Genomic DNA, 10,591 nt, shown 5'->3' on the forward strand with positions numbered 1-10,591 from the left:
GCTGGCCTTTCGGAGCTGGGAGAAAGTTCCATCTTTCCCTCTATTGTGTCTTCTGTGACTCTCTGTGGATTTCTGCTTGGCCCCAGCATCCTGCTCTCTCTTTTTCCTCTCACCCTGAAGGGTTCTGGGGCCCTCCCTTCTTCACCCCCATGCCCTAGGTCCCAAACATTACACCTCCACATACCTGCTATTGCCTCAGTTTACCCCAAATGGCACTCTCTGCTTGACATTTTAACACCCCAGCCCACCTGGCTCTGCCCCTTTGGACTCCACACTTTAATTTTCTAGAGGGTCTCACAGATCACAGAGAAACCTTATGTTTCCCAGTGTAATAAGGATATGATAAAAGATACAGATGAGCAGCCAGATGATGACATGCATAGGGTGAAGTCTGCCAGGGTCCTGAGCACAGGAGTCTCTGTACCTGTGGAGTCGGGGTGGGTGTGGATGTCTTTGCCAACCTGGAAGCTCTCCAAACCCAATACTATTGGGATTTTTATGGACTATTCCTCACATATTCACGAGCAATCATTAATCCCATTTCTAGCCCCTCTCTTCTCTCTGGAGATTGTTTGAAGGTGGGGACTGAAAATGCCAAGTTTCTGATCATGGCTTCAGCTTTCTGGTGACCAGTTGCCACATAGAAACCCAACCAATCACCTCGATAGAATAAAAGATGCTCTTAGTGCTCTTCTTGTTTAGGAATTTACAAAAGTTTTGGAAGCCCTCTGTCAAATATGGGGTCAGAGACAAATATTAGTGTTCTTACCACTTAGGAAATGACAAGGATTTCAGGAGCTCTGTGCCAGGAACCAAGGGCAGAGACCAAAATGCATTTTCTATTGTCTCACAGTAATAAGAGTGAGACTATTAGTTTACCCATTTTCTTTGTCCCCTTATTTCTTGAGTTCTAGAACCCCAAGTTTTACATGACTGACCTGAAGAAAGAGAATTCCCAACCTCCTTTGCAGCTAGGTAATGGTCATGGAACTGAGCCTAGCAGACAGAATGTGAATGGAAGTGATTACCTGCCCCTTCAGCTCCCTTTTTTCCTCCCTTTGGGCTGGCTGGAAGCAGACCCAGGAAACAGGGTGGTGGGTATTTTTCGACCATGCAGATACGGCAACACCTATGGAGGGGTGAGCAGCACACAGCGCACACCTAAATCCCCAGCATCCTGGAGGTGCATATCCACCAAGGTGACTGGTACATGGGGGAAATAAACTTGTCTTCTTGTGATTTTTTTAAGTTTTTTTTTTTTTTTAATTTGACAGAAAGATCACAAGTAGGCAGAGAGGCAGGTAGAGAGGTGGAAGCAGGTTCCCTGCAGAACAGAGAGCCTGATGCAGGGCTCGATCCCAGGACCCTGAGATCATGACCTAAGCCGAAGGCAGAGGATTAATCCACTGAGCCACCCAGGCACCCCTCTTCTTGTGATTTTTAATGCACTTATCTTTTCCATGTTAACTGAAGAGTTAAACGCATTTTAGAAATATAATAAACAAAACAAAAATTTCATGAGCAAACCGGGGCAAAGAGGAATGTGGCAGAAGGATAAAATCAGGAATGCGCTTGGTATCAAAATTGCATGCTGTGAAATTTTATGCTATTTTGAAGTTGAACCACAATTTAGCTCAGAGCTTTCTAGCCAACAAGAGTGTGAGAGAACTGGAACTCACAGTGTCCATATGAGAGAAGAAACCAACTAGTTTTTTTTGGAGTACAGAAAGAAACCCATCTTGTGAGTTCTACACACACACACACACACACACACACACACAGCCCTTTTTATCATGTGATGACCATTGCCTTATACTATTTTATAGTAGGATGTTAAACTGCAGACTTCTGTATCTTACGGTTTTCCCCAAGGCCATTCGTGGCTCGGCCGCTCACAGCGGTACCGTGGCTCTGTTCCTGACAACTATCACTATGATAGCTATCCTAACGGCTCCCTCTTGCACTCCCAAGGTAGGCGGAGTGCATGTTGACCCACTGGCAGCCCAAGAAACCAACATGGTGGCATGGTTGGAACACTATATATTCCTCCAACAGTGGGGTGTGGTAGGGAGGAGGACGGACCCTAAAGCCCAGTTATGCTCTCTGTTGATCTGACTTGATCTAAACATGATGAGCCAGAGGAAATAGAGTTCACCAGAAGCCATTTCAGACAGATCCTTGCATTTCTTCAGAAGAAATGTTCTGATGAGGCAAAAAGGGGCTGGTGGGGATATTCAGGATCAGAAGATAACCACAGGCTTGCTCATGTAATACAGGGAAGAGGACTTTGAAATATGTGTAGGGAGGAGGTGGACGTGGTAAATGCTACAGGGGGAAGGTGGGGAGGGTGACCCCCCAGGGGCTGAGGCAAATGGTCTTTGGGGGATATGTGGGAGTGTGTGGTGGAAACTTCTTTCCCTTCTCCCTCCAAGCTCATCAGTTCCTCACTATTCCCTGTGTTTTCCTGTGAACTGCTCTTCTTGGGCAAACCTCAAGGAAGAGACAGTTTGTGTATCCAAGGAGACACAGGCAGAGGAGAGTACAGGAGCAAGAATGTTCTAGAAAACAACCGGTTATGTAAGTACACACTTAGGTACATGGTTGGGTTGCACATTCATCAGTAATCCTTCAAAAGCACTGTTTCTCCCAAGGGGACGTGTAAGACACATTGGGCAGTGAGTCCCGGGAGGGCACTCTAACCACAATCCCAATGTCACTGGGTCCTCTGAGCTGGGCCAAGAAGTGAAGTTCCGTTATAAACTGCATTTCAAATGGGTAAAGGAGTTTAACAATAAAGACATGAGAATGCACATTACTCTACAAAGAGCATCAAATTGAAACCCTTCCTTCCATAGAGTAAGCAGTCATGCCCAGAATACATGCATGAGACCAGTTCACTTAGAAACACAGTCTTGGTACATAGTAGGCATTTGATAAGCACCTAGGAATGAATGACTTGATAATTTTTCTCATACTGTCCTTAGATGAGTTACTAAACTTCCTTTGTGCTTCAATCCCCTCATCCATAAAATGTCACAGTGTTTTGAAAATTGTCTAAAATTCAGTGAGAACAAGATAAATATTAACTTTCATATGATTCATGGAGTGGATTAGATACGTTTCAAGGTCTAGTTTATATTAAAGTTGTTATTTGTTCATTGAACAAATGTTGAGTGCCTACTCTAAAAAACGACAGAATGCACAGCTTGTTTACTTCATGATTCCCAGTGCTTAGGACAGGCTTCAGGTATTTATTGAAATAGGTTGTTACTGACCAAATGAATAAAACCCTATGCTCATCATTCTAAATTCTAGAATTTATCTTCTATAAAAATTATTTTTTTCTACAATTCTTTTAAGAAGCAGTAAAGACCTGACCAGATTTGCTTACTTTTGGAAAACCATGGAAGAGCCAACTCTTACAATTACCTCTGTGTCATTCAGGAGAGGCTAGTTTAACAACTCAGTGAGCTTGTTTCTTACTTATGGTCTGTGTCCATTGTAGGGGCCTGGTTAGCCAGAGTAACTTACTTGTAAAACCCAGATATAGGGGCGGGCCAGGCCGGATGGAGACATCCAATCAGTGGGACGCGCATATATTTACTGTGGTGAGTTGAAATCCCATCGGCCACCTGGGTGTGGGCCGGGCTCAACCACCTTTATAAAGGTTAGTCTGTGAGGCTGGGCGGGGGGAGTAGTAGGAGGAATTAGATAGCCATTAGAATAGCCATTAGAATAGCTGTTAGAGTAGCCGTTGGGTGCCATTAGGGTAGTCATCAGAGTGATAGTTGTTGGGAGCCATTAGGATAGCCATCATAGTGATAATTGTCAGGAACAGAGCCACGGTACCGCTGTGAGCGGCCGAGCCACGAACGGCCTCGCCGGAGCGGCGTCATTCCAGGGAGCAGCCTCATTGGCGAATGGCCTTGTTGGCTAGTGGCCTTGGCCGGAGTGGCCTCATCTTGGGAGTGGCCTCATCTTGGGAGTGGCCTTGTTGGTGTGTGGCCTTGTCCAGCGCAGCCTTGTCTGGAGTGGCCTCGTCCAGAGCGGCCTTGTCCGGAGTGGTCTTGTCTGGGGAGCGGCCTCGTCCAGGGAGCGGCCTCCTCCAGAGCAGCCTCATTGGGAGCGGCCTTGTTGGGGTCATCGTTGTTGCCTCTCATTCCTTTGATCACGGACCCTAACAACCTCTTCGTAAGAGACGACCCCTACTAGTCGGTTTGGTTTCTGATGCTTGGCGCGAAATAAAGCCTTGCTTGACTTTCGCTTTGCATCAGTCTTTTTCCTTTGATCATGGACCCTAACACTGGGGGCTCGTCAGGGATCAAACAATGAGAACTGAGCCAGCATTGGAATTTATGGGAAAAGCCTCCGGAGGTATTGGGATCTTGTCTGTCTGTCTGGTTGCGGAACTCCAGGGTATAGCCCAACGGGGAGAAGCTGGACATGGCCATGCTCCCCAGGGCTGGAGTGGATGCAGGGATGCCCCATCCCTCTGCTGGTAGACCGACAGGGGGTTCAAGTCCCCCTGGGCAGTGGGGGGGTTCGAGTCCCCCTAGATAGTTGGGGGGTTCGAGTCCCCCTAGACGGTCAGGGAGTTCTAGTCCCCCTAGATGGTCGGGGGGTTCGAGTCCCCCTAGGCAGTCTCCAGGGGTTCGAGTCTCCCTAGGCAGTCACTGAGGACTGAGAAAATCTCCACCAGCAGCAGGTTCTGGGTAAGGACTGCTGGGTCTGCGGTTGACTTTGTGTTGTCTTTTTGTTGTCTGTTGTGTTGTTTGTTGTGCTTGAAGGAATGGGGCAAGCAGAGAGTAAGGGGACTCTGACTTTCATCTCTCTGTTCCTCATAATAGATGTGGGACTTCTCCCTCACTCATTTCGTGTGTTAAGGGCTATAACTGGAGCCAACTGGGGTTAGTCTAACTCAGGACAGAGACTTTAAGGAATATTCCCAAGCAGCTGCTGAAACTGACTTTGTTTTTGGGAATTCCTTGCCTTTGATGAAGTCCCAGAACCTGTCAGGTTTGGTGGGGTGAGGAGGTTCGGAGCCGACGACTAAAGAAAGAATTCTTAAGACGTCGTTGGTGCAAAATGGTGGTTTATTAAAGCACGGGGATAGGACCCATGGGCAGGAAGAGCTGCTGCCCCGGGTTGTGAAGGTGGGCATGTTATATACCCCACGGTTGGGGGGAGGTGGTGAAGGAATGGGAGATTTCGACAGAGTTCTCACATGTTAGGGAGGGCCTACAAGGTGCCGGGGGGGGGAGTCTTTGCCCTTATGGCTTGATCAATGTCGTCTTTAGGTCAGGCACTAACATCAAGATAATGGGGGATTCTTGGTGGGGCATTATGATCTGGCTATCATTTACATTCCCTTCTACCCCAGTCTCCTCCAGTTTATGGTGGGAGGGGGACATTAGGGCTTCAGGAACCAAGAGTTATTTGCCTCTGGGAATTTGTGCTATTGATAAGGTAACCTCCCTGTTTAGGTCTCTAGGACATCTTGTAGGGCAAGGGAGATTCCTGTTCTGCAGGATTGCGATCCCTGAAAGTTAACTATTTATCGTTTTATGGCGATCAGGGGTGCCTGAGGAATTCTACACATATGGAGGGGAGCGGGTGAAGAGGGGGTGCAAGGCGCCAGCTTTTACTTTGTCCTCAGCCAGACTCCTGCTCCCTCATCATTCCCCCCTGAACAATTTTGACCCTTAAATCTTTAAGGTGGTTGAAGGTGGAAGGTCTCATCTTCTGTAACTTCTTCCTGCTGAATAGGGGCGTAGAGCTGTCCCTACCTACTCGGGTCAATATTGATCAGGGTAGGAATGTATAAGGGAGATACGAAAGGTGGAGGCAGCTGCAGCCAGCGCTGACAGTGAAGAGGCGTCCTCGCGCGACAAGGATCGTCTGTTGTGGTGAAGTCATTGTAGCAATGGAGTCTCGGCACCAAGTAGAGAAACATGGAACAAAGCAACATATTAAGGTTAATAAGGCGATAAGAATGAGAAGCCGGAAAAGGAGATTTGGCCATAGCCCTCCTCCAAGCCAGGAACTTAACCAATCACTAAAAGAGAAAGGAGGATCTTGTAGGGCCTTAATCTGGGTGTTCATATCCTTTATTATTCCTGTGACATTTTTGCGATAGTCTGGGATGTATACGCAACATTCTGTCTTGATAATTGCACATGTGCCACCCTGGGCTGCTGTCAGTACGTCTAATGCCATCCTATTTTGTAGGACTGCCTTGCGTATTTGTGAGACTTCGGTATTAAGTAGGGAGATGCCATTTAGTGGATCATTGAGTGCCTTTGTAGTATATTTATTAAGGGCTTCTACATGCCACGTGACATCCTCTAGTCCCGCAGATGGAACAAAAATGGATGCTAAGTAATCATACCATTTAAAAACAGATCGCTTCCATCTTTGTTTTAAATTGGAGAGATTAGCTGGAGTTGTAATGGTTTTAGTAATGCGCCCATGGATCCAGGCAAATCCTGAAGTACAGCGACCTATCCACCCTGGAGGAAGCCAGGGCCACAGGTTGGTTCCACATATCCAGTGGGTTCTGTTTGGAGCTGGCCATCTAATGCCAGGTCGCCTTACCCAGTCAGTAGCAAACCAGTCAGTAGTCTGGAGTACTATTACTTGGGAACACATTTCTAGTGATAGCCATCCCAGATATCGTGTGTTATTTGCCCAAGTACCATACATATGATTCTTTTGTTCCCAGCATAAAACTGCCTTTTGACTGAGCTGTCCAATCGAGGATGTGAACCACAAATATGTATCCCGGATCTGATATATACCATCCTTAGTATAGCGATAAGGAGGGTTTCGTAACTTAGGCCCATATTTGGTTGGGGAGTTATGGCTTGACAGCAATCCCCTTTCCTTCCAAATAGCTCCATTGGCATGTAGTACCAAGAAAGCATATTTGGAGTCAGTGTTAATGTTTATTCTTAGGCTTTGGCAATTGCAAAGTGCTAGTGAGCACTATGGCACACCTAGCTTTTCTTATTTTTTTTCTATGAAAACTACTGTCATCAGAAAACCAACTGTCATTCATATTTTTAACAGGGGCATCTTAAATCTGGCCAGATAGAGTAAGCAAGATCAAATAAAATAAAAAGAACATTTATGCTCTATAGAGAAAGAAGTACAGTGGTCAGGTTCAGGCATGCAGGTAACTATGTTTAAAGTTTGACAAATTTTAAGTATTATTTCTGGCATATCTATAAGTATGGCGCAATATTTAATTAGTTGGCCTCCATCATCCATTGGTGGCCTTTGGCTTCTAAGACAAATCTGGACCTGATGTGAAGTCATTACAGTCAGGGACTGTTCCATAGTGAGCTTTGAGGCTCCTTTTATGAGGGCTGTTCTATGCTTAGCTAAAGCATCTGTTTGCAATTGCACCTCAACAGAGGTGGCCTCTCGGATAAATATGACTAAGGGATGAAACCAATAAGAAGACCTTTGAGTGGTCCAGCCTTAACAATATCCTGATTACAGAGGATCACTGGCAAGTGAAAAAACTTGTCAAGAGATAAGGGGAGTTTCCCATGCATCATCCAATCCACTCATAATGAAAGTGGGATCATCCATTATCTCCACAAATCCATAGTTAATCCTATGGAGTGCGGTATGCTGGCTTTTAGGCAATTTCATTATCCCAGCCACACACAAGGTGTTAGTTAAGTTATACAACTGTTGGGGAATCAATCCATTTTCCAGTTGTTTAATCATGTGCTGTGGGGTCTGCTAATATCCCCACAAAATAAAAAAGCAAGATCATCTAAATGAGCTATTGTGTAACTTCTCTGAAGTTTACCTCAAATTGTTTAGCTTAGGTAAACAAGCTTTTAAAGACAATCAAATCTAGAATTTAACATCCATAAAGGTGTGTTACCGAAACATAATTTTTCTCTCTAAAATAACCCTCATTTCCAGAGATAGCCAAATCAGGACTAATTCACTTGTGAAACAAGTCCAGTTTTGACAAACTTGGCCTAATTATTTACATAAGCTCAGCAAGAACAGTGAGTGTGATCAATAGATCTTTTAGAATCTGCTTTGCTGGAACATTGTATAAGGAATCTCTAGGTTGGACTTTTAGTATCCTCTCCGGGCCAGAAGCCAAGCCCTGTACTTGCCATGAGGCATGCCTGCAATACCGTCGGGCGAATTCCTCTTCCCGAGACTGCACCTACCAAGGAGTGACATTCTTTACTCACCTGGTGAGGCTGCTGGGAACTCTGTAAGCAAGGTATCAGGCCAACAGTCCCCAAGGGGCTTTATGGCTCCAGGTTTCATAAAGTCAACCTTAGTTCCTTAAAGCTGTCTGGTCATATCTGAGTCTTTTTAAATATGACATCCCAGTCAAAGCCTTGGTAAAATAACCCGTGTTTCCAATTCTTTCCTGTTACAAGGAGAACAGATTCTTATTGAACTTATGCAAATGACTGATTGCCATCGAAGAAAGAATACTTACTGAGACCTTTTGGTTTCAGAGGGTTCAGATAGAGAGAAAAGGTGAATGCTTTGAGCACTTTTACAAATGAGCACTTTTACATCTCTATAAGTTACAGATAACTAGGAGGGAGTATCCCTAGTCTGGAAGAGCAAACAGTAGAGAGAACCAGCAATGTTTAAAGTAAGACAAAACATTTAGGGACACAACACTATAATCTTTTAGTTCACTTAGTCCCATGTTACTAATTCTGGTGAATGCACCTTTAGTTAGCTTTGGAAATTCTTACCCATTTCAGTTTTAGGATTTTCAAGTATATCAAATATCTGTATTTGTCCTGAAAGTCCTTTATAGGAATCTCCTTGAAGATAAAACTCATTAAGAATAAGAGAATTAAAACAATTATAAATGACAAAAACTCAGAATGGATATGGTTAGAGCTAAAGAGACACGGGAGTTTACAATTTAGCTGCAAGGAAATCAGGTTATTTCTGTGATACATAACTTTTCCATAATTACAGTATCAAGCAGTGATCTCTCAAAACATTAAAACTTTAGGAAGTGCATAGAATCTCTAGAATAGTTATAGTATTTTCCCAAATGTAACCCAAGGTTTATCATTGGTTCAGTAGTACTTCATGAGCAACTTCGCATACCAAGGAAAAGCCTGAGTTAAAGAGATTTACGATTTAAATCTTGTCAACATTTGCTAAAATTTTAGAAAGTTTTAAAGCACATACCTAAATATAATTAGGGATGTTAAACACCTGATAAAACTGAACATAGAAACTCGTTTTTCTGGGCAGGCAAAGAGAAAACCATTTACATTTTCTTAACAGATCAATTGATCTTAGAAAACATTGTCCTTTTGAACAGAGACAATCTCAGTCTTGTACCAATGTACCTTTAAAACCCATTCATTTCAATCTTAATCCATTCTTGACCATAGCTAAAATTCCTTTTCTGAAGATTTCCCTTCACAAACCTTCTACAACTTTCCTTTGCATTCAGGATTTGTCCCAAGCCATTTCCTTCTAAACAACCATCTCATTTAGGACAAAATTACCTTCCCTTACCTTCAACAAAATGTATTCCCATTCCTTAAATCTTTCTTACATATCTCCTACTTTCCTACATACAGAGTTTCCCTTTATTTCCATCAGTCTTAGTTACACTAAGCAGAACTTTGTATTCTTAGAAACACCTTTAGTTATTAACCAATTGTGAACTGTTACAACAGAATTCTTCAGGTGGCAATTTATGAATCAGTTAAGTGGAAAACAAGTTTACCAGCAGATTTAAATACTCTTAGTTTCTTTGCAGTATGAAGTCAAAAGCCCAACCCTACATCCAGTAATTAACGACTTAGCACTTTATCCTGTTTGGTTAAGATGTAGATGTCCACAATTCAATTCCATTTGTCATCCAAGCAAAACTTTAAAACTTTCGGGTTACCAAAAACTTTGAAAGCTACTTCAGCAATTACCCATTAGAACTTTGAGACAGACAATTAACCATCAGTTTAGTCATTTCTTTGCTAACAAATTTTAACAAGTAACACAAGCTTATTTGACCTTCAGTAAACTTTGATAGAATAAAAGTTTCACATTTACTGCTGTAACTTCAAAGACACGTCTTATCTTAATTAAACCAACAAACTTAACTTAGTTCCAATAGTGATTTATGTTCCACCTGGGCCCACTCCACTTTGAATGTTTACCTGAGACATGCGTGGGAAGAACTGGAGTGGGGAGTGTTAGGTCCAGGGGGTGCTCTCCTTGCTCCTTTACAGTGGAGAGAGAAGGAGCCGTGGTGCATGATCTAGAGGCTAGTCATGCAGGTTGCACGCGCGTTGGTACAGAAACACAATAAGGGGGAAACAGAAGAAACAAAGTGCTGCCAGGAGGCAGAGAAAAGATTCCCGGTTTTAGAGCTCATAAGCCCCAACAGAGGAGCAGACGCCATGCTTTCCCACCAGCAAGGGGGGAGGGGTTAGGCAGTCCAAGTCAGGCCAGAGAACACAGGGAAACTTCCCCGAAACAAAGAGAGTTTCGGCAGCTGCTTGGGGATATTCCTTATGGTCTCTGTCTTGAGTTAGACCAACCCCAGTTGGCTCCAGTTATAGCCATT

At 43.9% G+C, this 10,591-nt stretch overlaps 1 long non-coding RNA gene across 1 annotated transcript in view; it reads left to right on the top strand.

Annotated features, from left to right (window-relative positions):
• Positions 1-4,523, top strand: part of LOC116590568 — a 221,664-nt gene extending 217,141 nt beyond the window's left edge. Inside the window, exon 3 of the long non-coding RNA XR_004285656.1 lies at positions 3,953-4,523. This is a non-coding gene — a long non-coding RNA (uncharacterized LOC116590568). The remainder of the gene's footprint in view (positions 1-3,952) is intronic.
• Positions 4,524-10,591: the final 6,068 nt, after the last annotated feature.

The sequence above is a fragment of the Mustela erminea genome, chromosome 1 (genome assembly GCF_009829155.1).
Source record: "Mustela erminea isolate mMusErm1 chromosome 1, mMusErm1.Pri, whole genome shotgun sequence".
NCBI lineage: Eukaryota > Metazoa > Chordata > Mammalia > Carnivora > Mustelidae > Mustela > Mustela erminea.